Here is a 24,258-nt window from a genome sequence, read left to right as displayed (position 1 = left end):
GAGGTAAGTTACCTTTTAAATGCTTTGCTTGTGGAAGAGTAGGTCATTATGCTGCAAAATGTCCTTATAAGGATAAAGGAAAGGAACCTGCTAGATGGAACAAGAAACAGAGTGCAAATAAGAAAAGCTACTACACTCATGAAGATAGTGATGGTCTATCAAATAGTGATGAAGATGAATGAGGTAATGACTATAAACTGTTAATGGCATTTGAAGATGATGATTATATGGATGCTATAGATGTGGATAGCCTTTATGAAGAAATTACTAGACTCAAGAGATGTATAGAAGAAAAGAATATGATCATTGATACTCTACAATTTCAAATTGATGAAAAGGAAAAACATCTTGAAAAATTAGAAGGTGAAATTGTTGGTCTTAGAAAAGAGATTGAGAAAACAAAAGCTATTAATCTTAAGTTTGTAAAAGGATCTGAAACTCTGGATGAGATCATCAATATACATCGTTCTCCTCTAAACAAGACAGGTCTGGGTTATAATGGAGAAACTTCTCAAGCATCCACCTCAAAGAGTTATCTTGATGCAGCAAGAAGGAATGAGCAAAAGCACAATGGAGATCACCAGGTAAAGCAGGGACCTATTACAAACAAAGACTATCAGGCAAATCAGGGGCAATCCGTCTTAAGGATGAACAAAAGCTACAACCAGCCATAGGTAAAATCCTCTCAATTTGCTTCCAGAATGAATGACAATAGAAATTACAATCGTTTGGCCGGAAGATTTGATAACCGCAGAAGTTTCTTCAATGGACAATGCTTTTCTTGCCATAATTTTGGTCACAAAGCAGCTCAATGTGTTGCATATAAAACGATCATGACTAGAGAAGCTCAAAAACAAAGAAGTATGACCGGGATTACAAAAAGGACCTATAACAACTTTTCGGTTCTTGAAAATGAAGTTGAATGTTCTATTTGCAATAATTTTGGTCATGAAGATTCTGAATGCAGGAGCAGGTTTCAGCAAACAAAGGAACAAGCCTCAAGCACCAAAACATGGAGAATAAAGGAACCACAAACAGAAAGATGTGGGATAGCATTTTATGCAGAGGGACAAGAAAATCTATGGTACATTGACAGTGGATGTTCGAAGCATATGACAGGTGATAAAGAAAAACTTGAATGATATTCTGCTCTAGAAAAAGGAAAGAAAGTTTCTTTTGGAAATGATACTCCTGCAACTATAAAAGGAAAAGGCACTGCTCAGTTAAAAGAAAAGGTCAAAGCTGGAAATGTTCTGTATGTTGATGGATTGAAGCATAATCTACTAAGTGTCAGCCAGATGTGTGATCAAAGAACCGAGGTGATATTCAGATCAAATGGATGTCTTGTTCGTGATCTTGATATAGGTAAAATAGTGATCAAAGGTAAAAGAACTCCAAACAATCTATACATATTTGAAGAAGGACAACAACAATGCTATCTGAGCAAGGATGATGAGCACTGGTTATGGCACCGGAGGTTGGGGCATCTAAGCTTTTCACAAATAAGGAAAGCATGAAAATATCAGGCAGTTCGTGGTCTTCCAGATATCAAAGTTCCAGACAACACCATATGCAAATCATGTCAGTTTGGAAAGCAAACCAGAACTACCTTTCCGGAGAAGGAAGGATCAGCTAGCATGCCTCTTGAGCTAGTACATACAGATACATGTGGTCCATTCAGGAAAAGGACACCTCGAGGAGAAGAATACTTGATATTATTCATTGACGATTTCTCCAGGTTTGTCTGGTTAGGACTTATGAAGCACAAAGATGAAGCATTTGAAAAATTCAAATCCTTCAAAGCCTTGGCTGAAAATGAATCAGGACACAAAATTAAGTGCCTCAGATCCGAGAGAGGTGGGGAGTTTACCTCAAATGAAATTTTCGATTTCTGTGAAGAACATGGGATAAGAAGAGAATTCTCTACAGCTAGAACTCCTCAGCAAAATGGAGTTGTGGAAAGAATGAATAGAACAGTCCAACAAATGGCTCGTGCTATGCTTGATGAGTCGGGAACTCCCGCAACTTTCTGGGGTGAAGCTGCACATGCTGCGGTTGTTATTCTCAACAAAACAAATGTCCGGATGAACAGCACTCAAACCCCTCATGAGCTCTGGTGTGGTGAGACTCCTTCGGTAAAGCACTTCAAAATCTTTGGGAGCAAATGTTATATTAAGAATACTGATGAGCAACTTGGCAAACTTGAACCTAGAGCAGATGAAGGCATTCTTCTTGGTTATTCTCCACATAGCAAAGCATACAAGTGCTACAATAAAAGACTTGGCAGAATTGTTGACAACATTGATGTAGTGGTTGATGAGAAGGGATACATTCCTAAGCAAGTACATCATGAAGACATCGAAGAAGATGAAGGCTACCCTCAAAGACAGAATGATGAAGAAGAAGAACCTCAAGAAGAACCAGAGGAGCATACAAGAATAGAAGAGAAGACTCCATCCAGATATGTTCAGAAGAATCATCCAGAATCTCAGATTGTGGGGCAGAAAGAAGCAGGTGTACAAACAAGAAGAACAATTGCAGAAGCTTCAAGCTATTTGGCATTACTCTCTTCCACTGAACCACAAAATGTGAAAGAGGCATGCAAAGATGAATGTTGGGTCAAAGCAATGGATGAAGAACTTGAGCAGATCGAAAAGAATAACACTTGGGAGTTGGTTCCTAGACCAAAAGATAAGAATGTTATAGGGACAAAATGGGTCTTCAAAAATAAATTGAATGAAAATGGAGAAGTACTTAGAAACAAGGCCAGACTTGTTTGTAAAGGGTATGCGCAGCAAGAAGGAATAGATTTTGAAGAAACCTTTGCTCCTGTTGCAAGACTTGAGGCCATCCGAATGTTCCTTGCTCTCTCAAGCTTTCAAAACTTTAAAGTATTTCAAATGGACGTGAAATCAGCCTTTCTGAATGGAGACTTGGAAGAAGTATACATTGAGCAGCCAGATGGGTTCATTCTTGGAAATGATCCAAATCTTGTATGCAGATTGAAAAAGGCTCTCTATGGTCTCAAACAAGCTCCAAGGGCTTGGTACTATCGTTTGGACAAATATCTTCATCAACAAGGTTTTTCAAAAGGATCAGCAGATAGCAATCTTTATATAAAAGTTGAAAATGACAAATTGCTAATACTTGTTGTGTATGTAGATGACATTATCTTTGCCAGCAATGAAGAAGATTTGAGTCAAAGCTTTGCCTTGGTGATGCAGAAAGAATTCGAAATGTCCTTGCTAGGAGAACTGACATATTTTCTTGGTTTGCAAATCCAACAAAAAGAAGGAGGGATCTTTTTGTCTCAAACCAAGTATCTCAAACAGATTTTGAAGAAATATGGCATGGAAGATGCAAAACTAGTATGTACACCCATGCTCACAGGATGTAGCCTCAGTGCAAACGATGAATCTGCAGCAATGCATCAACCAAACTACAGATCTATGATTGGAAGTTTACTTTATCTGACAGGTACCCGACCGGACATCATGCATGCAGTTGGAATAGTTGGAAGATTTCAGGCAAATCCGAAGGAGACTCATCTTCAGGCAGTGAAGAGAATTTTCAAATATCTTCAAGGGACTCAAAATTATGGCTTATGGTATCCTAGAGATACAAATCTCACACTTCATATACAGATGAAGATTGGGCCGGAAGCGTGGATGACAGGAAAAGCACAAGTGGTGGTGCGTTCTTTATGGGTTCCAGACTAGTATCTTGGTTCAGCAAGAAACAGATTTCGATTGCCTTGTCTACAGCCGAAGCGGAATATGTTGCTGCTGCATCTTGCTACACTCAACTCCTTTGGATGATGCAGACTTTGCAGGATTTTCAAATCACTTGTACACCACCTATCCCCATCTTATGTGATAACACAAGTGCAATCAGCATCTCAAAGAATCCTGTCATGCATTCAAAAACCAAGCACATACCAATCAAGTATCATTTTCTCCGGGAACAAGTGCTTGAACAGAAGGTCAAGTTGGAGTATGTTCCTTCTAAGGAGCAAGTTGCTGATATACTCACCAAACCATTGCCCAGGGAGACTTTTGAATACCTTAGGAAAAAGCTGGGGGTTGTTGATGCATCATCTTATTGTTGAAACTCTTCTGATTAATGGTTGTACGCATGGTTCATCTGGGGTATATGCGTACATGTGCTGGGTTGCGGATTGGTTGAAGATTGAATGGCACAGGTTCAGGGGGAGCATATAATGCATTGTTGACATTATGGAGGATGTACAGAAGGAGATCATGGATGCTGGTCTGATTATAGCTGCAATATGTCTCTATCTCTTTCATGGTCATTTATGGTGTTTGGTGGATTATGGTTCTTCTTTGCAGATCTGGTTCATATTCAGGGGGAGCATGTTCTTAGGGGGAGCATAACCCTTTGCCCTTGATGTCAAAGGGGGAGAATGAAGCTGAAGATTTTGAGGTTGCCATCAAGTCCAAAGGGGGAGATTGTTGGAATTATGATTCTGGTATGGCTCTATGTTACAGATGTTGTACTTGATGGCAACACCCTCAAGTGGCAATGCTTTGATCAGGCTCTCAAAATGTTGAAAATTAAGAAGTACGCAGGAGAATAGTTCAGAAGATGCGTACACGCAGGTACACTGTGAAGGGACCGCGGCCAGACACGCAGGTCACCCGTTCAGAAGGTGCGTACCCCCAGTTTCACTTACTTCAAGGCAGAGAAGCGCGTTCACGTGGGGTTTCCTATGCTTGGCCCGTGGTATTTAGCCTGCCGCTCTTGATTCTATGGTTTTGGCCCGTGGTATTGTTTTATATTATTATTATTATTGAGCCCCATGTTTTTGGGCCCCTGGTATTGGTTATCTATGGTATTGATCCATGATTTTAGGAGGAGCTTGCCTATATAAAGCAAAGGAGATCACTTGGCTAAGTATCTTTTGCAAATTGAATATCTTAAGATCTGAAATATTGGGTTATTGTTTTTAAAAGCTTGATCTATATGAAAGTGAAGTGGAAAGCGAATCTGTGAGGGGTGATCTCTCGAGCGCATGATCAGATCTGGGCATCCGACTAACTGTAGCACACTGGTGAACTGCCCATTCGGCCCTAATCAGAAGTACGCAGGTGATTAACGGTGCAAGTGCGTGGGTAAGCAGAGCAGAAACAGGAGAGTTGCGTGGGTACACAGAGCAAAAGAAGGAGAACTGCGTGGGTACACAGAGCAGAAGAAGAAGAACTGCATGGGTACGCAGAGCGACAGAGGTTTAGGTGCGAACGCACAGTAAAAGTACGTGGCGTGATAGTATCTATGAGTGCGTGGTTTCAGTAGCAGTACGCGGCGCGATAGCGTCTCTGGGTGCGTACCTACAGTAACAGTACGCAGCGCGATTGAATAAGCAGTGCGTGGGTACACGGTGCAACAGAAGGCTCTCTGCAGGTATACGCAGAGAAGCAGAAGGTGAAGTGCGTAGCGACGCAGGCCAGAGAAAGAAAAACTGCGTATCTGTCTTAAGATCTTCTGTTGACTGAATTTTTCTGTTGATAAGGTGTTTTGGGTTTAGTTCTGTTATTGTTGATCTGGTTACTGCAGTTGACTGTGTAATTTACATGTACTTGATGATCATTTGATGTTTATGGATCCAGTTTAAAAATTTATGAAAAGAGGTCCTTTTAAGAAAAGAAGTAGGGGGTTGTAGCTCCCTTCTAGGAGAGACTGAAAACGAGAGAGAGTTGTAGCTCTCTGCAGGTTGCAGCCTGCGTACTGGTAAAAGACTGCACCAGTACAAAATCATTGTAAAAGGAGTTTCTAATTTGAAAGAAGATAGAGACATATTGCAGCAGGTGGTTTTCACCCACATTGGGTTTCCACCTTATATCTAGTGTTCTTTGGTGTGACTATCTGTTTTTCTTGTTCATGCTCATTATTTTATGGTACTGATATGCAAAAATAATTCAAAGTGTAAATAAGGAAGATTTGTTAAAAGAACTTGATAATACTGATTCACCCCCCCTCTCAGTATTATTTCCAACAGACTCTAGTCACTTTCGATGGTTCAGAGAGCTTGAAATGACAAGTTGCTTGATGATATTTTAAAATTTAAAGAGTCAGAAAAAATCAAAATGACTGCTTAGGTGAATCTAGGTAAAAGGAGTACCAAGTAACCATAAACTGCAATATACACCTCAAAAAATAAATTTACCAAGGACTTGAGGTACGTGTAGGCAATCTCCTCAAATGTTGTGTTTGATGTATTACGTTTACAGTGTGACATACTCAGATTCCTATGGATAAAATTTTGCAACCTATGGGGGTCTCCCTTTATATGCACGATGGTACGAGGAGCAAAATTTCGTGCTAGTGCTGCCTAATTTTGAAGTGAATGACAACTGCTAAGTTTCAAAGATGCTAGAACATGTCTGTAGCCTAGACCATTAAGTATGAATGTTAATGTTTCAAATTATCCTTAGATTGATTGATATATTTTAAATTTGAACTTGGAATTGTGTTTCAATATCAAGGCCTTAACAATGTTACCTACTCCTAAAATGCATACTAGATGATGAAATGAAATCCTTCAATCTGATGAAATCTATCTATGTAGGGAAGAAGATCACTCAAATCATGTATCAAACCAAATGCAAAAGTGCATACACAACAATCTTCAAATGCTAAATGCAACAATATGAAATATAATATTTCATATGATAAGCAAATGCAATTCCAAAACAAACCTTAAAACAAAACTACCTTAAGATATAATGATGAGATTTTCTCTTTTTCAAAATGCAACCAACGTAATCTAGTGAAAAAGTAAAAGAGAATGCAAGCAATCCAAAAAATACAAAAATCTATTTCACATTAATAATTTGAATGCAATCCAAAAATGCTTTGAAAACTATGAAAAGATAAACACTTTCACTTTCATTTTCCAAAACACAAAACTTCAAAGCAAACACTTCCTTTTGATTCAAATGAGACAATCAATTTGTAATCTATTGTTTGTCAAACTGAACTTGAGTGATTTTCACAATATCTACTAATGAAAACAACTTAAGACATGAGAAACAAAAGAGATGTGCAGAGGATGTCTGAACACACAAAAGACTCTTCAAATCAGATAATTGATCTTTGTTCTCCGATGAGAGGACCAACAAGTAGACAAAGGTTTACCTAGAATACCTAGAAACCTTAAAAGGCTAATCAAACTCCAAGCACACTCAAACCAAGTTAATAAGAGATTGCAATCAAAGAACAAAAGAGTGAATGAAGATCACACTGGTAAATCACTGGGAGAAGGAAAACATAACTGAAAATGAGAAGACAAACCCTAAATTTCTTAATATTTTGCAATCATCGCACCTGTTAAGAGGAAAGTAGTGATCATCACTACTGTAATCAACCAACCTATGATATCATCGCGATTGTCAGGGATAAAACTGCCATGGTCAAGAAAAACAAAGAAGAAACTCAAAATTTTCAAGAATAGCTCAAATCAACAACCTTCAAGCATTTACTAGAGAGTGACACTAACTACATACAAGAAATGAAGTCTAAAAATGAATGGTTGATCAAACTCATCAAAAGACAAGGTGAAGACAGGGAAGGAAAGGGTGATAGCATCCCCAATGGAGTCGCCATTTTGTTGACAAGGTTAATCCTCATTGCAGACAGAGAAGATCCCTCTAGCCCAATGGGTGGGTCTAGCAACTGAAGTGACAATGAACCAGACATCTTCCTATGTTATAATTGAAAAGTGAAACGAGGGAGATGGCCTACCTTGTTCTAATGTTATTCCAGTTTCCCTTGTTGAGGATCTTGAAACGATTATGTCACGAACTTGTTTCTACTTCTCTCAGTGTTTATGTACCTGCACAAGTGATCAAGAGACAACAAAGCATGCAAAAGCCAATACAAAATCCAATAAAAACCTATTTAACTAATCAACGAATGTCAAGCTAATAAACAAATGAACATGTATATTTTGGGGAGATGAAATATTAGTTGTATATTATTTAGGAAATAAAGGGGAAGCTTACAACCATAGCCTTGATGTTGAAAGGATCTTCTTGAGTGGTAATCCAAGTCCAAGCCAGAAGCTCTCCAAGAACTCCTTCTCCAAGTCTAATGACTAGCCTTTAGGCACAAGCTTAGCATAAGGTGCAAATAGACATAGACCAACCATTTGGGAATGGGAGAAGAGGAATTTATAGGTTGGGAGTGGGAGTTATGACTTCTCCAAAGATAGGATTAGGCCCACATTTCAAGGAGGTAGCTCACAGGGATGAGACCAAGAGGTCAAATTAGGAGGATTAGACCTCATCTATGTGAAACCACCTCCAGCTCGCCACTCTGGAAGCCTATGGATCATGAAGCTTCTCATCCTCTTTGGGAAATTTACCTTTTTGAGACCATTGCAGGTATGCAAGGGAACAAAGCGATGCCATCGCTGGCCAAACATGGTGCAACAAGCGGCCATTGCTGTTTTAAGCCTCATAAGAGCGGTGACTCTCATTTTAGGGTTTTAAGGGCTATTTTTTTAGGGAAAGCTCCAGACATTTTCCAAGCAAAGATAAATGAGGGATCTGAGTGGTATACATGGATGAGTATATTATATAATGGTCATGTTTCAGGAACTTGGGGGTATGTCACAGGGAAGTGTAAGAGGCGTGAAAATCTACTATGTAGCACAAAGCCATGTGGCCATGGGCTCGGCCACATGCCAACCCCCTGCTTTGATACCTTCGTTGATGGTTCTGGTAATGAATATGGGACCTGGGGCTATGGTTATCTGCCCAACCCATCAGCTTACCACCTCGCTGTTGGTTACATGATATGTCATAACACCTAGGGATGGGGCCATGTGCCTGCCCTGCCTCACTCTATTTCCACTATGCTCATATGATATATAATATAATAGGGGGCTAAGGCCAATTGGGTGAGCTTGCCAACCCGCCCCTCACCCAAACCATAGAACCATATTAATATAAATAAACATGGCCCACTATGTATAAACGAGAAACACGGTTGGAAAAATGGTAAGGATCTTGTTTTGTAATGGTGAGGTCATGGGGTCAAACCCCATCGAGGTAAGTCGACCCATAACAAATATTGGCACAAATTATGAGGGCCATGTGGTGCCCTCCCATTAGGCCATGTGGCGCCTCCCAATTGGTCAACCACAAAACTCACCAACTAATGAAATCTTGCCAAATCACCCTATACGACTTGCCACATGTCAAGACGTGATTGGCATGTCTGAACACCATACCTGCTCAGTCATCCTACTAACGTTATCTCCATGTCATTTTATGTCCTGCCCAATGAGAAACCTAGTCAACCTTGCAAGTTGACTTTTTGGTTGTTTTCCAAAAACTTCAGAACCAGATAACTTTCACATACGGTGTCAGATTGAGGTGATTCAAGCACCATTGGAATCAGAATGATGAGATCTACGATTTGGAACTAGTTTTGAGCAATTTTGAGCACTGTTTTTTGAGCATATTTTTTTATCCCCTTGGATCATTCCTCCCCATTAGAAGCTTTTGGACCACCAAAATTATGTTTTTACACAACAATTAAGTTGGGTTAAAACTCCCTCACTTCCTCATTCTCAATCCACTTGATTTACCTGGATTGGTACCTTTGCGCCCCACTTGAAGATACTCCATAATACCTCTGCATGAAGTCTTGATTCTCGTGTCAAGAATTGAGTCTTCCTAAAACTCATCTAAATATTCAGGAGAAAAATATTCAATAGATGGAATATGAACATTATCTTTATGATCATAAATCATTAGAGGCTCATACAATCTTAAGTTTTCCACATTCATAACAGAATAAATTTGCATGTAAGGTGGAAAATCTAATTGGAAATCTTTATTACCAATCTTCTACAAAATTTTGAAAGGAATTGAGCTTTTTACCTTCACATTGAAGTCTTTCCTTGTTGATATACAACCAAACATGATCTCCCACTTGGAAATCATGATAAGCTCGATGCTTTTGATGCCTTTATTTGTAATTTTCTTTGCTTTTCTCAAGCTGCTGTTGTACTCTTTGATGCACTACCCAAATTTGTTCAATGAAATTCTTGGCTTTGTCCAGATCATTATGTCCATCTATTGCAATATCTTTACCAAAGATAAAATCCTAAGGAGACTTTGGAAAATAAACCAAACAAGATTCAAATGGATATACTTGTGTACATGAGTGCTTGGCATGATTGTAGGCATGTTGGATGTAATGAAAATGCTCATCCCAAATTTTAGGATGCTTACCATAAAATCCATGAAGGAGATGCATTTTTTACAATATGTAATAAATTAAACTCTCAAATTCCCATACAAATCAACTCAGCAACAAGCCAGAATAACATAAAAATGCCAAAGAAAACACTTTTGCATATAAGTGATTTATTCATAGCATCACTTTTACAAAATACCTAGCTGTGGGATTATGAAATATGTGGAATACAAAAGAAATTCAATATTTAACTAGACAAATAGTCCTACCATTTCTTACCCAACTAGGTTAGGGAAGTTTCTTTCTAAATTTCACTTTATTCTAGAGCTGCTTCAAGGATGGGTACAATGTGCTACCACTTTCATCTGACTTTTCTTCCACAGGTGATTTCAAAACCGGTTTTTCCTTCTTTAGACAAAGATGTGGTTGCAGCTTACAACATTTTTTGAACCAATTCCCAATTATATTACAATGAGTACAAACATTTTTGTGAGCATTTCTTGGCAAAAATATCTTTGAACTTGGAAGAGGATATTCCTTCCTGATCTCAATTCTAATCGACACATTCACTTGCTCAACCATTGTTTTCCTTTTTTGGCACTTGGCTACATAATGGTTAGGTGCATGATAAAACGCACAAGGAAACACATTCAACACAATTTTATTCAAATCTCCTTAGAGTCATAGAAGGATTTTGAATAATCAAGACATTTATACCTTTTATGATTGTCCTTTGGATTATGCATCTGCGAGGATAACTTGATTGACGAGGAGAACTTGAATTATTTCTTCTTTTGAACAATCATCTCTCTTTGGATATGTTTTTCCATTACCGTCATCATCATGATATGATACTCCTTTAACTTGCATGATTTATTTCTTCACAAATTTCACACTTGAAGAATTCCATGGTTTTGCAGTTTTGTAGCATTCTCCAACTTCTTCTCGAACATATCCTAATCCTTCATACCGAGGTTTTTTTCTCACCTCAATAGGATTAATGATACCATGACTATGAATTCCAAGACCCTTACTATTGTATCCCATTTTGGTCAACAATTTCATACCAATACCCTTGGTATTTTTCTCAAATGATGAAAAAGAAGCATTATCATTGTTAAGAGAATGAATTAAACATGAAGTATCTTTTACCTCCTTTCTTGCTTGTGACTCTTAGAACTCTTCTTGAAGCTTAGCCATCTCTTCCCTCTTCTCTTTCGTTAAAAAAGTGGTAGATGAAGATTAAAAAAAAACCACTCTTGTGATTTAATATATAAGTAATGTTCTTCAATTGACAAAGGGTACAGACATCAAATATCCCATGACAACAAACTTTTCAAGTCTTGGGAGAAGCTTCGGTACCTAAACATGCCCTAGTTTTCTCTTCAATGACATTCTGCAACATCAGGCGCAACTTCTTCTTCTCATCCCCTATTGCTTCAAGAAATCTTCTTAGTTCCATGTTATCCACTTGAAGAGAGGAATTCATATCTTCCAATTCTAGGAGCTTTGCATGTAGAAATGTTTTTCCCATGCTTGCAATATGGTCAGAACCCACTCTAATACCAGTGATCTGAAATTCAATCATCCTCTGATAGTTTGCAAGTTTTGAAGATTTTAGGTCTTCAAAAGTTAGCTTAGTTCATTGAAATATTGTTCAACTATGAATAGTTAATTTTAAATGGAATTTAAGATGAAATAAAATCATATGAAATCCAACATGGTAAAAATGAAGATGAGAACAACCAAGTGATAACGAAGTTCATCTAGTGTGGACTATGTCTCCACATCCTGCACCAATGGCTAGGTCACTTTATTGATATTAGCAAAGAAAAGAGTACATTAAAAATATTTGAATCATAGAGTAAACCTCCTTATGGAGTGGCATTGTTTCTCCTTCAGAGAACTCTCACTCATAGGTTGACTCCCTTTAGCAAAGAAATGATGGCACCGAAAGAAAAGGAATATCTCATTGAATGTGGCAACTGACCCTCGTACTCATTTTGAGATCAAAAAGCACAAAATTTAATTGCTCCATAATGAAGTGTTGAAATGGTCTTTCTCCACAATCATACTGAGAATAGACTAAAAAATTGGCTACTCTAATGAAGAAACAGATGTTGCAGATGCATCTGGAACACCCAAAAACCCTATGTAGGCTCTTCTTGGGCTCAAAAGGGTTTAAACAAGGCCAAGATAGGCCTCCTTGTTCCTTTCTTTGTTATTTTTCCTGCAAATTCACCAAAACTAGCAAAACTGGCAACACTTTCCTCCTTTGGCGCATTTGTAAGGCGGCAAATTTGCATGGGTGTGGTGGAAATTCCACCGAAAATCAAGAAATTTGTATAACAATTTATTGGGAGGTGTGGCCCCAACTTCCTCATTTGATTTCAATCATATGGAGGTTCATATGGATAGGGGCACGGGCTAGAGGCCACATGCCGGCCGACACTCCGCCCTTGGTCATGTGCAAAGACATGTGGTAGTGGGCTAGGCCACGTAATGAGTATGGGACTTGGGGCCAGGGCTAACTGCCCAGTTCCTCCACTTCCACCTCATCGTTTGTTACATGATATGGCATAAGACCCAGGGATGGGGTCACGTGCCCACCTTGTCCTACTTTGTTTCCACTGCGTTCATATGATATACAATATAACAGAGGGACAGGGTCAGTCAAGCGATCCCATCGACCCGTGCCCCCCAGACCATAGAACCATATTAATATAAATAAAAATGGTCTACTATGTGTAAACGAGCAACACGGTTGGCTAAATGGTAAGGCTCTTGGTTGTTGCGGTTAGGTCATGGGGTCAAACCCCATTGAGGCCATTCAGCCTATAAATATTTTGGCACAAATTCTAAGGGCCATGTGGCACCCTCCCATTGGTCCATTTGGTGCCCCCAATTGATCAACCACAAAACTCACCAACTAATGAAAACTCACCAAATTGGCCTGTACAACCTGCCATGTGTCAACACATAATTGGCCCATCTGACCATCGTACCTATCCAATTAGCTTGATGACATCAACACCACGTCGCTATACATCCTGCCTAGTCAACAACCCAGTGAACCCTGCAAGTTGACTTTTTAATTGTTTGCCAAAAACTTAAAAATGTGATAACTTTCACATACAGTGTCATATTGAGGTGATTCAAGCATTGTTGGAACCATAACGACGAGATCTATGATTTGGAACTAGTTTCAAGAAATTTTGAGCACTTTTATTTTTGAGCATAATTTTTATCCCCTTGGATCAGTAGAGGCAATTTCAATTCCATGGAACACTTGTATCAACAATTCATGATGCCCTAGGACTAACACATTTTTGTGGTATGTAGAATCCCAATATTGAAGTTTAATATTGTATGATTAGTTGAATATACCATGCACGTTTTTTAAATAATCCCTTCATATAATTGACATTAATCCATCTCTTACAACCCTTCAAATAAAAGGTAAATATGAATGCCCAGTTTGTGCCCCTAAGATGAATCTCATTGTTCAAAAAGTTTAGGAAATGAGGTATTTGATGAGTATAGGCACTTCCTCTCTAAGAACCATAGGTGTCATACCACTGAAAAAACATATTTTCATTGGGAAAGAATATAATAGATTAAAACCGCAAAGAATGACACCTCACCTATGGAAGTTGGAATATAACAAAAATCTTCAAGGTACATAATTTGTTTATGTATCATATATGTAATGTCTTGAAATTCTATTTTTATTGAATTTATTTTACCATATTTGATAATTATTATTGCGATTTCTTATATGCTTCATCAAGGCTGTGAAGGTATTAATAATGGGCTTCCATGATGAGTGAAAAATGATCCCACTCAATTAATGAGGTTTCCCTACTATGAGGACCTAACAATAACTCATTTTTTTGATATAGTGCATATCGAGAAGAATATGATAGAAATGTTATGGCGAATCATAAATGGTAGGAGGGATAAAGAAAAAATCATGAAACTTTGTAATGACGTTTAGGAAGCCAATCATGCAATGCAAAGTGGGATTCGATCAAATAGCAATGGATTCTGAAATAAACTTCCATGGTTATTCACAGAGAAGCAAAACAATGATGTAAAAGAGGTCATTCAAAGAATTAAATTTCCCACAAGCTTTTCTTCAAACATAAATAATATCTTAACAAAGAAAGGTGAATTTGGTGGGGTAAAAACACATGATTGGCATACCTTCATTAAGGTAATTATTTTGGTATATATTTCTATATTGGTATATATAAATCTTTATGGTTTTTTTTTATACTTTGGATTAAACAAATAATGATTTATTTTTATTGTTATAGTATGTTCTACCTCTATCTCTCCTAAACGACTTCGACAATAATGTCAAACAAGCTATATATGATCTTGGAAAATACATGAGGTAAGTAGAGATTTATATGTCGAGTGTTTTTTCAATTAATTGTTCAACTTAGTGAGATGTGTCTTATCTATAATGTAATATATTATGTTTTGTTGAAACATGTTATTTGTTTGCATCATTTGCTGATGGTTTTGATTGAAACAAATACATCAAGACGATATAAAGCATTGGAAAAGAGAAATTCCTCGACTAATGTGTGAAATGAAAAAATATCCATCTCCTACATTTTTCAATGCACAATAACTATACCTCATACACCAAGTCGAGGAGATTGAATTGCATGGACCTATACGCATAAGGTTAATGTGGATGGTGGAGACACACTTGAAACCATTGAAGGATTTGGTTAGACAAAAATCACGTCTTGAGGATTCCATGGTGGAGGGATATGTGGAATATTAATCCATGGTGTATATTATCTAGTATCTTCCTATATTAGCAGAAAATATGTGTGTGGACCACATTTGGCATGTGAACTCCATAAAAAATTTGAAGGGAAGCACTTGTTAGGGAAAGGTAGAATGGAGAAAGTGAGAAGTGATTAAATATTTAATGTGGAGATTTATAATACATATAACTTTTCATTTTTGTGTATATCATACTTATTTAATTTTTATTCTTTCATCATGGTATATAGTATTTATTGGTGAATTATGGTTTTCTAATACAATTGGTTGAGAGTGGGATGCACTACATATATACATTGCAAACAATCTTGATTGGATGAAGGTATGGATTGAAAGATGTATACAACATGATGGTAGGTTATCATGGGAAGGGGTGTCTACATTGGATATAGAATCTCATCATAAAGGAGATAACAATCTTATGTAGAGGGAAATTTATTTATCATATGGTTTAAAAGATAATATGGCAAGCACGCATTTTCACCCTTCAATATTTTATTAAGTTATTTTATAAATTATTAATGTGAACGCAAGTGTCTGTATGTGTATTTTTAGATACTTTCCAAGTTATATTAATATTATTATTAATTGACAATGTCTTTTTTATGTGTTTGGCATATTGTAGTTGAAACACCATAAGGCTATGTGGTACAATGGCCGTAAATTTTGCATCAAAATGTTGGCCAAAAAGAGGAAAAATTATGATTGTGGGATAACTACAATATTCTAAGTCACTAATGTTTCCTCTAATAGTGACAGAGGCCCAGAAGTCTCTAAAAATCAATACTATGAGTATTTGGATGACATACTTAAGTCTGACTTTAAATCTTTTGAATTAGGTTTCTTTGAAATCAAATGGTATAGGATAAAAGTGAATGAACGTGATCCTGATAGAACTGTTATTCAACATGATAAAAAAATTACCATGGTTAATACAAGGTCATTTGAGTCAGGAACAAATGGTTATGTTCTTCCATGCTAATGCAAACATCTATTTTCCTCATAGGTTTCAGGTAGAGGGGGTTGGTTATTTGTTGTTAGACATCATCCAAGAGGAAGGCCACTAAAGTATAATGTAGTATAATAAGATGATCATATCTTTTAGAAGAATATGATGTAGAGGAGCATGATGTAGCAAATATTTCAGATGAATAAATTGAAGAAGTTGAACCAAATTTAGGATACAATGAAGTTCTTGATGATATTGTTGATGAAGATATGCTTGCAAATGACATTGATGATGATGTTGATATCATCAATCCTTTCAACACGTTTTATAAAATGGGTGATAAAAATGTTGAGATGGATGAAAAAGAATATTAATGATATTGAAATGTTGAAATGTCCGAGGTATGTATCTATGTATTTCATATGAATTTTTCTCTCTAAATAATTTACTTATATGTTTTAATTACGAGGTATGGCACAAATTTGTCATGTTTAATACAAGGAATATTGAGCCAGGATCAGAGCCCTATGTTCTTCCAAGCCAATGTGAACATGTATTTTACTTAGAGGTTCTAGGTAGAGGAGGTTGGAAATATGTTGTTAAATATGATGCAAGAGGAAGACTAGTAAAATATAATGTAGAAAAAGAAGATGATATTGAAGAAGAAGATGATGTAGAGGAGCAACTAGTTCATGTCTCATATGAATACATCGAAGAAGTTCAAGGAGATGTTCAAGATAATTTTATGGATGAAGATGATATTGACAATGTACTATCAAATGAAGAAATGGAATAACTCAAAGAAAATGTAGAAGACAATGTTCCTCATGATAATATAGACAATGATATGATTGGAAATGCTAACATTGGTGATGATGTTGATATGACCAATCCTTTCCACATTTTTGAACTAGATGGTACAAATGTTGAGTTGGATGAAGGATAATATTAATGATATCGAAATGTTAAAATGTACAAGGTATGTTTTTATTTCTCAAGGAAATATTTAGGAAGATCGACCCAAAAGGATCACATCCTGTGAACTTATTACTAAAGCCTAATTTTGAGTGCATTGAGGAGAATTGACCACGTAACCTCCCAATGGAAAGGTAATTTAGCAACAAGAGCTCAATCAATTGAGCTAACCATCAGAGCTAAAAATGTACAAGGTATGTGTTTATGTATTTTTAGTTGATTTTCTCTCTTTCGTTTACCTTTAATTTTTGTTTTCTTAGTTTATAGCTATGCTTGATTGTTACTATATTTATTTCAGATATTTTATAGAAGAAAAATTGGGCATTAGGGAATTAAGAGTGATGTGATTTGGGGGGTGGGGGGATGGGCCATATGAGCTTCCACCTTCACGTAGTTGGCCTTGTTCAGTACAGAATATATTATTATTGAAACCAAGAGAAGCTCATTGAGGTTTACATCATCATATCCAATTTTAACTTTGTTTTGTTTAATATTTTTCAAGGTTTTCCATTTACGAATTGGTGGAAATCATGCTTTACTTAATCGACCCTACACAAAGTGAAATGTGAATGGGGCCAACATTGAATTTTTTTCAATGTGCTTGTATGCACTAAAATTTGACATGGTTATAATATATGCAATAGTTAATAGTATGACAGGGTTCAAATACTCAAATTATATTCACACAAATAATTCAACAATAAAACAACAAAATTATAACGTAAATTTCAAGGACATGAAATTATTTATTACTATTTAGTGTCCTTATCATGCTATGTATTTTTGTTATGTGATGGGTATGGATGTTTTTAATTAGTACTAGAAACATGCTTAGATTTTGTTCTTATTAGAAAATCTTAGTGAGTTAACCTAAGGAAGAAGGGGAAACAGATTTGGTTCTGCAAAGTTTCATTTAAAATTCTAGTTTCCATTTACATGAAAGGGAATGATGCCTTAATGAATTACACATAATTTATTATATTTCTCTTATGCTCCCACTTCCAATCTCTAAGGATATGAGTCCCCATGAAATTTACAAAAATGATCACTAGGAACTGAGTATCATTGATATCAATCTTATTATTACCAGTGGTGGGCCTACCCATAAAGATCAATCCACCACATAAAATTTACCAATTAGTGGAAATTATGCTTTAATTTGAGCTCTCATAGAGTGACATGTGAATTGGGCCAGTGATGAAATATTTTTAGTTTGTGATTGTATGCACTAAAATTTGACATGGTTATAGTAGGCATATGCGTTGATGATATGGGAGGGTATCAAGACTCAGATATGACTCACACAAATAATTTGACAATAAAACGATAAAATTATAACATAAATGTCAAGGAGATGAAATTATCAATCTAAAATGTCCATGTTATTGGGTCCTTACCATGTTATATCTAGAGACTTATTCTTAGTTCATAATTAACCTAGTCACGGTGGCTCTATCCCTCGTGGATGTGAATTCTACCATACAATGATCATATTTGTTGGTTCAACGAATTATCGATGATTATTGATCCTAAAAATAAATTATTAGCACTAGAGGTTGTTATCTACTTACCTAGATTAGGATTAAGGACCCAAGACTCATTTTTCATACCCAAGGCCGTGAAATGAGAAAGTCCTTGAACTAATGCATGGGTCATCTTTAGGGTAGGTTCTTTGTCTGGCTTTGAGTGGCATACAAGCACGATGACTAGGTTAGGGGATAAATTACAACCTTGATCACTAATTTAACATCTTGAGCTCAACCCATCCATTTCCCATTAGTAGTATCCTTGGTTGAATGAACCATAAGAGAGGTGTCCTAAGAATATCTTATCAGTGTTGGCTAAATGGTTCATCGATTCTTGTGGACAATCCATGAGCAGAGAGTGATAATTTTCAAATGATTAGTATCCTTTGTAATAAGGGCCTATGTGACAAAAGTATTGGTTTGCTAATATAATTATGCTAATATAATTCTACCATATAATCCAATACACAATACAATAACACCATCATCATACATTTAAGTCATAAAAGAGAACAAGTAATATGATATGGACATCATCATATCATAGAGAACATTCTAGAAATTTAAACACATAAGCGAACATAATATTGATACCATTATACAAAATAATTAAGTATGAATCCAATACATAAATAAGTGAAAATGATGTCTAGATCATCATATGTAAACACAAGTCAAAACAATTTCCATATTATCATGAGTCAATAAATGTCATTGTAACAAGGTAAGGTGATGTCCATGTCATCATTTAATAAACAATGTAAAAAGAAGTAATAAATAAAACTAGCATACTTTCCTCTCATCCACGTCATGATGATTATCATCATCCTCATTCTTATGATGTTCCTCCATAGCCTAATCATCGTCATCTTTTGGATCCTCATCATCATCATCATCACCATCATCAATAGAAGCACTAACACTAGGCTTTCTATCAACAATTTTATCCATATGTTAGTCCCATGATAATGTCCTCATCTAGTTAGGATCGTCCTCATTCTCATCCTTGGAGCTTATCTCCCAAATAAATAAACAATAGTATAATTTAAAACATTAGTATGAAGTTCATTGAATATACTTAGATTGCTTATTGATATATGAAAAACAATTAAAATTATGCCATGGGAAAAAAGTAATCAAGACTTTGGGAGTAAAATGGAAATAACATTAATTTTCTTGGGAATAATACAAAGGTACATCAACAATTCAATTTTCTTTAGCAAAAATTGTATAAGTACTAGGGCAGATTTGCAAAAGAATTGGGAGTCACTAGAAAGTTGTATTATAGTCTGAAGCACAAACAAAATAAAACACAACCAAACCAAGAGAATAATAAATAATAGGTTTCCTACTATACATCATATATTCGGATTTCCTTTAAAACAACATAATATGTTTCATAAAAATGAGACTATGAGAGTGGCAAGTGTCTTGTAAGATAAATTCCTACAAATAAATGTAATGATGAGTATTGTAGCAAATTTAACTATTTGAATTTTATGTTTTATAAGTCATTAAATAGAGGAATTTATAGTAACCTTTTGGACACTTATATGGTAAAAATACAATTACTTGTAAAGTTTCAATAATAGTTAAATAATACTTATAGAAATCATAGTGATTATGATTGATGGGAACTAGTGTTATATGTGCGTCTAGGACTCTCACTCACAATTAAGCTCAGTATACTATTATGTGTGATTATATATGTTTAAATTATACATACATACATACATACATATACATATCTCTCTCTCTCTCTCTATATATATATATATATATATATATATATATAGATATATCTATATATATATATATATATATATATATATATATATATATATATATATATATATGTTTTATAGCTCCACTACATGCCATTTGGACAATTCCAATAGATTAGTCCATGGTAGCTCCTTAAAACCATTGAGATAGTACTGTTGAGACCATGGAGTGAGGAGAGGCACATGAGCAAGGATGCATGCATGAGTGAGGCAATGCTATTGAGACCACTAAGTGAGGAGGGATGAGTGAGGCAATTTTGTTTAGATCATTGAGTGAGGAAGTGTTGTTGAGACCACATTAATTATTTTTACGCATTAATAAAAAAATATGATCTAGTGTTTACACATTAATTATTTTTGCTTCAATGGAAGGGACTATAAGAGAAATATTTTGACACCCACAACCTACTGGTATTGTAAATCTTTGAAGTGATGCAATCTATTTTTGCATAATCTAGGGTTATGGCTCAAATACCCATGGTATCTGGCCAACCATTGTTTCGAAATCCACTTTGTGTGAAGCATGGATTTCACAGTGTAGTACCCTTAATGTATAAAGATGAAACATCTCTCTTTCTGGCATCAACATCCAAATAATTAGAATCCTCCTTCTTCTTCTTTGCTGAAATTTTGAAAGATATTTTATATGCCTTGAAATATATTTTCGATGCCCACTGAAATTTTATGATTTGGGTACACAATTTATCTCAAGGTACACAATTTATCTCAGCCCTCTTCATTTAAAATGTCCTAGGGGATGTTTTATCTCATTATATGGTGTGAATGAGGGTAAAATTCTCACTAGATTGGTGACCATTGAGGTATTGGAATTAGGAGCAATGTAAACTTTGAAATGGGAACTCTGGCAAAAAAACCCAAAAAAACATGAAAAATAGTGCTAAAAACAAAAAGTATGTATACTGGAACAATGGTTTTTTTTTAGGGTCAATTTTCAACATTTAAAAAAAATAGCAGTAAAACCAAACTTTTTTTGTGCAAAAAGGAGTGGTTTTTGTGGAAAAATACACACTAATATTTTTGGTAGAATAACATTTTTTTCTCCTAGGTATAATTTCAACATTTTTTAGTAATGATGATAAAGATAAAATAATGGGATCTGAAACACATTAAAATTCTATCAGTTTTCATCCATCTTGTTAAACATATAATAACATGACAGTAAATATCGCTAAAATTCTAATTGTTTTCAACCATAACATTAAAGATACAAAAAAATTTGGAAAATTTTCAACCATAAATTTAAAAAACCATGACATTATGAACAAATTACATGACTAATTAAACAAAATGTCATTACTTGTAAATTGAATGAAACATAAATTATATCTCCAAGTTATTATTGCATTGTAGATATTCTAAACAATAAAAATCATCATAATTAAAACATATAATCCAACAGACATAAAAATGACTCATAACTTCGTTTAACACCATATGGAAATCAAAATTTTTATTTCAAGATACGATGTAAACATCAGTTATATAAACTGTCTCAGACAACTATTGAACATCACTCATATTTTCTTGCACACCATCAGAATTCACATCTTCAGATGAATTACTGGATGGAGATGAAGATGTTCCATATTGTTCACTTTCTTCAATTAGTGCCAAATCTGAGTCCACATGCATGCCCACCATTTCAAATTTCAAAATTCTTCTCGATCTACAACTGGTTTCAAGAGACTCCCATCTCAACACTATTCCTTCTGGTAGCAACCTCTTCAGAATTTCTATCATCTTCAAGCGAAGAGTTCCTCTATTTTTTAAATTGAAGTCATAAACAAGTATGTCAACACCCTCCAATTTTAAGGGGCTTGTGCGACGACGATTTATATTTGTACCCTTTCTTTTCTCTTACCGCCAATTGTTTTATCAACTACCATATCTGGCTTATACACACCATTGAAGGGGTTTGTATTTGTGGCATACCAATGTACTTCAACACCTGCAACATCTTCATTTTATGTAATGCCCTTTATAACCTTAGCAACCCAGAATGGATAGCCATTGGGATCTCCATCTGCTAGCACTACAATCATGAAACCCTCCTTAATATCATGTACTGAACCTTGTAAAGGTCTTCCATGGCCTCACATTGTGCACACGATCTTTTGGAACCAATATACATTTCTCTTTCCTCTACTTGTGAAGAATTAATAATACCTTGAGATTGTTGCTGTTCAAGAATGTTTCTTTCCTCATGTTCATTTAACACATTTTGTGGCCAAATAAATGGATTTTTCAAAGGTATATCTTCATTTATTGTTCTTGAAATGACATCACTTTGATTATTGAAAAATACTCCCGCCAATTTGAATCAACAATATCAAAGTACTCATATGTATATCTAATACATTTTTAATTTCTTCTAAGCATTCAGAATAATTTATATCTTTATTCTGTCTGCGTGCATTATGAACTTCAGCAACTGATTGTAATAACAATATATTTGATGTAAATATTAGATGATCTGGAATGAACTTCAAAAATTCCAAACCTGATGACGATGCCCATTCTGCAGTAGTTGATTACTTCTTGCCCCATATTAGTGTTTTCCCATCAATTTTTTTGATACGAAATTGATGTTGGAAGATAACGTCATTAATTTGTTCAATGCATTTATCTTTACCATGCGATCCCAGAATAAACCTTCGCATGTCAACAGTTTCTTCCAACACATCATATTAATGTGTATCACTTTTTCCCTTTTTATGGCAAAGAAGTTTTATAAAAATAAATGGAGTTGGAATGTTTACTCTTAAATTTACAAAATCATCAAGAATTAGGTGGTGGTAAAAGAAGACAGAACATGTCAATTTAAATTCAATTTCATGTCATATTTTTTCTAAAATTTAATATATATTTTTTACCTAATTTATTCATTTTCTTTAAAAGATATTCATTAATATTTTACATAAATTTTTAAGTAGTGACAAAACCGCGACCCCCCATTTCTCTATTGATTTATGCTTTTTAATTCCAATTTCTTTAAGAGATCTGTTGTAAACATTCTAAAGATTGCTAAACAAATTTAAAAATAAAAATTAAGCATATTTTTTAATTATTATTAAAATACTAGTAAAAATGATAATCGTTTTGTATATATAAAACCGCGACCCAAGAAACTATCCTTTCAAGTTTATAAAATCAATTTTTTTTAATAGAAATTTGAAAATAACATATAACAAAATGTTAAAATTATTTTTTGAAATTTTTTAAAATATATTTTAAATTTTTTATAATAACATATTTTATATTATTCAAAATATAATATATAAAATTATTTGTTTATAAATTTTAATTCTATTTTTATATATATTTTTAAAGAGTTTTAGCATTTCATTCAACTTTACATATTTAAACCTGCATATTTAAAAAAGTTATTTATATTTTGTGAGTGATTAACCATAGCTTTTACCAATATTTACTATGAGTTGACTTATTTACAAATTTAGTATTTTCTTTTTATAACATTATTTATATTTTCTGAACCCATTAAATAGGTTCACTATAGCTTTTACCAAAATTTATTTTCAGTTAGCTTTGTTACAAATTTAGCATTTATTTTTTATAATTAACAAGTATGAAACTCAACTCATTTAATTGATATTTTTATATTCATTTTTTTTATCTTTTTCATTTGAATACTTTTTTGCTTTTTCCATATAATGAGACACATTAACATGCTTTTACCTGTGTATGATCTCTTAATACATTCAATTAATGATGGCAAGCTCCCAACTTTCTTCTTGCCCAATGTGACTAAAAAATGATTGAACATCTGATCAATATGGTCATGAGTGTGCCCAACAAGAAGGAAACCAACCTTTACCTTCTGAAAAATTCTCAATTTAACAAGCATGTTTAGGCATCCAAAAACAATTTGATTTCTGTTTTCATGACAAGCGTTGTCCAATTGTGGATACAAAACTTCAGGAATATTACCAGACCAATGAGAAAGCACATC

The sequence above is a fragment of the Pinus tabuliformis genome, chromosome 4_1 (genome assembly GCF_031772625.1).
Source record: "Pinus tabuliformis cultivar Carrire ecotype Pingquan chromosome 4_1, CPIR1, whole genome shotgun sequence".
In the NCBI taxonomy this organism is placed as follows: domain Eukaryota; kingdom Viridiplantae; phylum Streptophyta; class Pinopsida; order Pinales; family Pinaceae; genus Pinus; species Pinus tabuliformis.
This window is presented reverse-complemented; position numbering follows the sequence as displayed.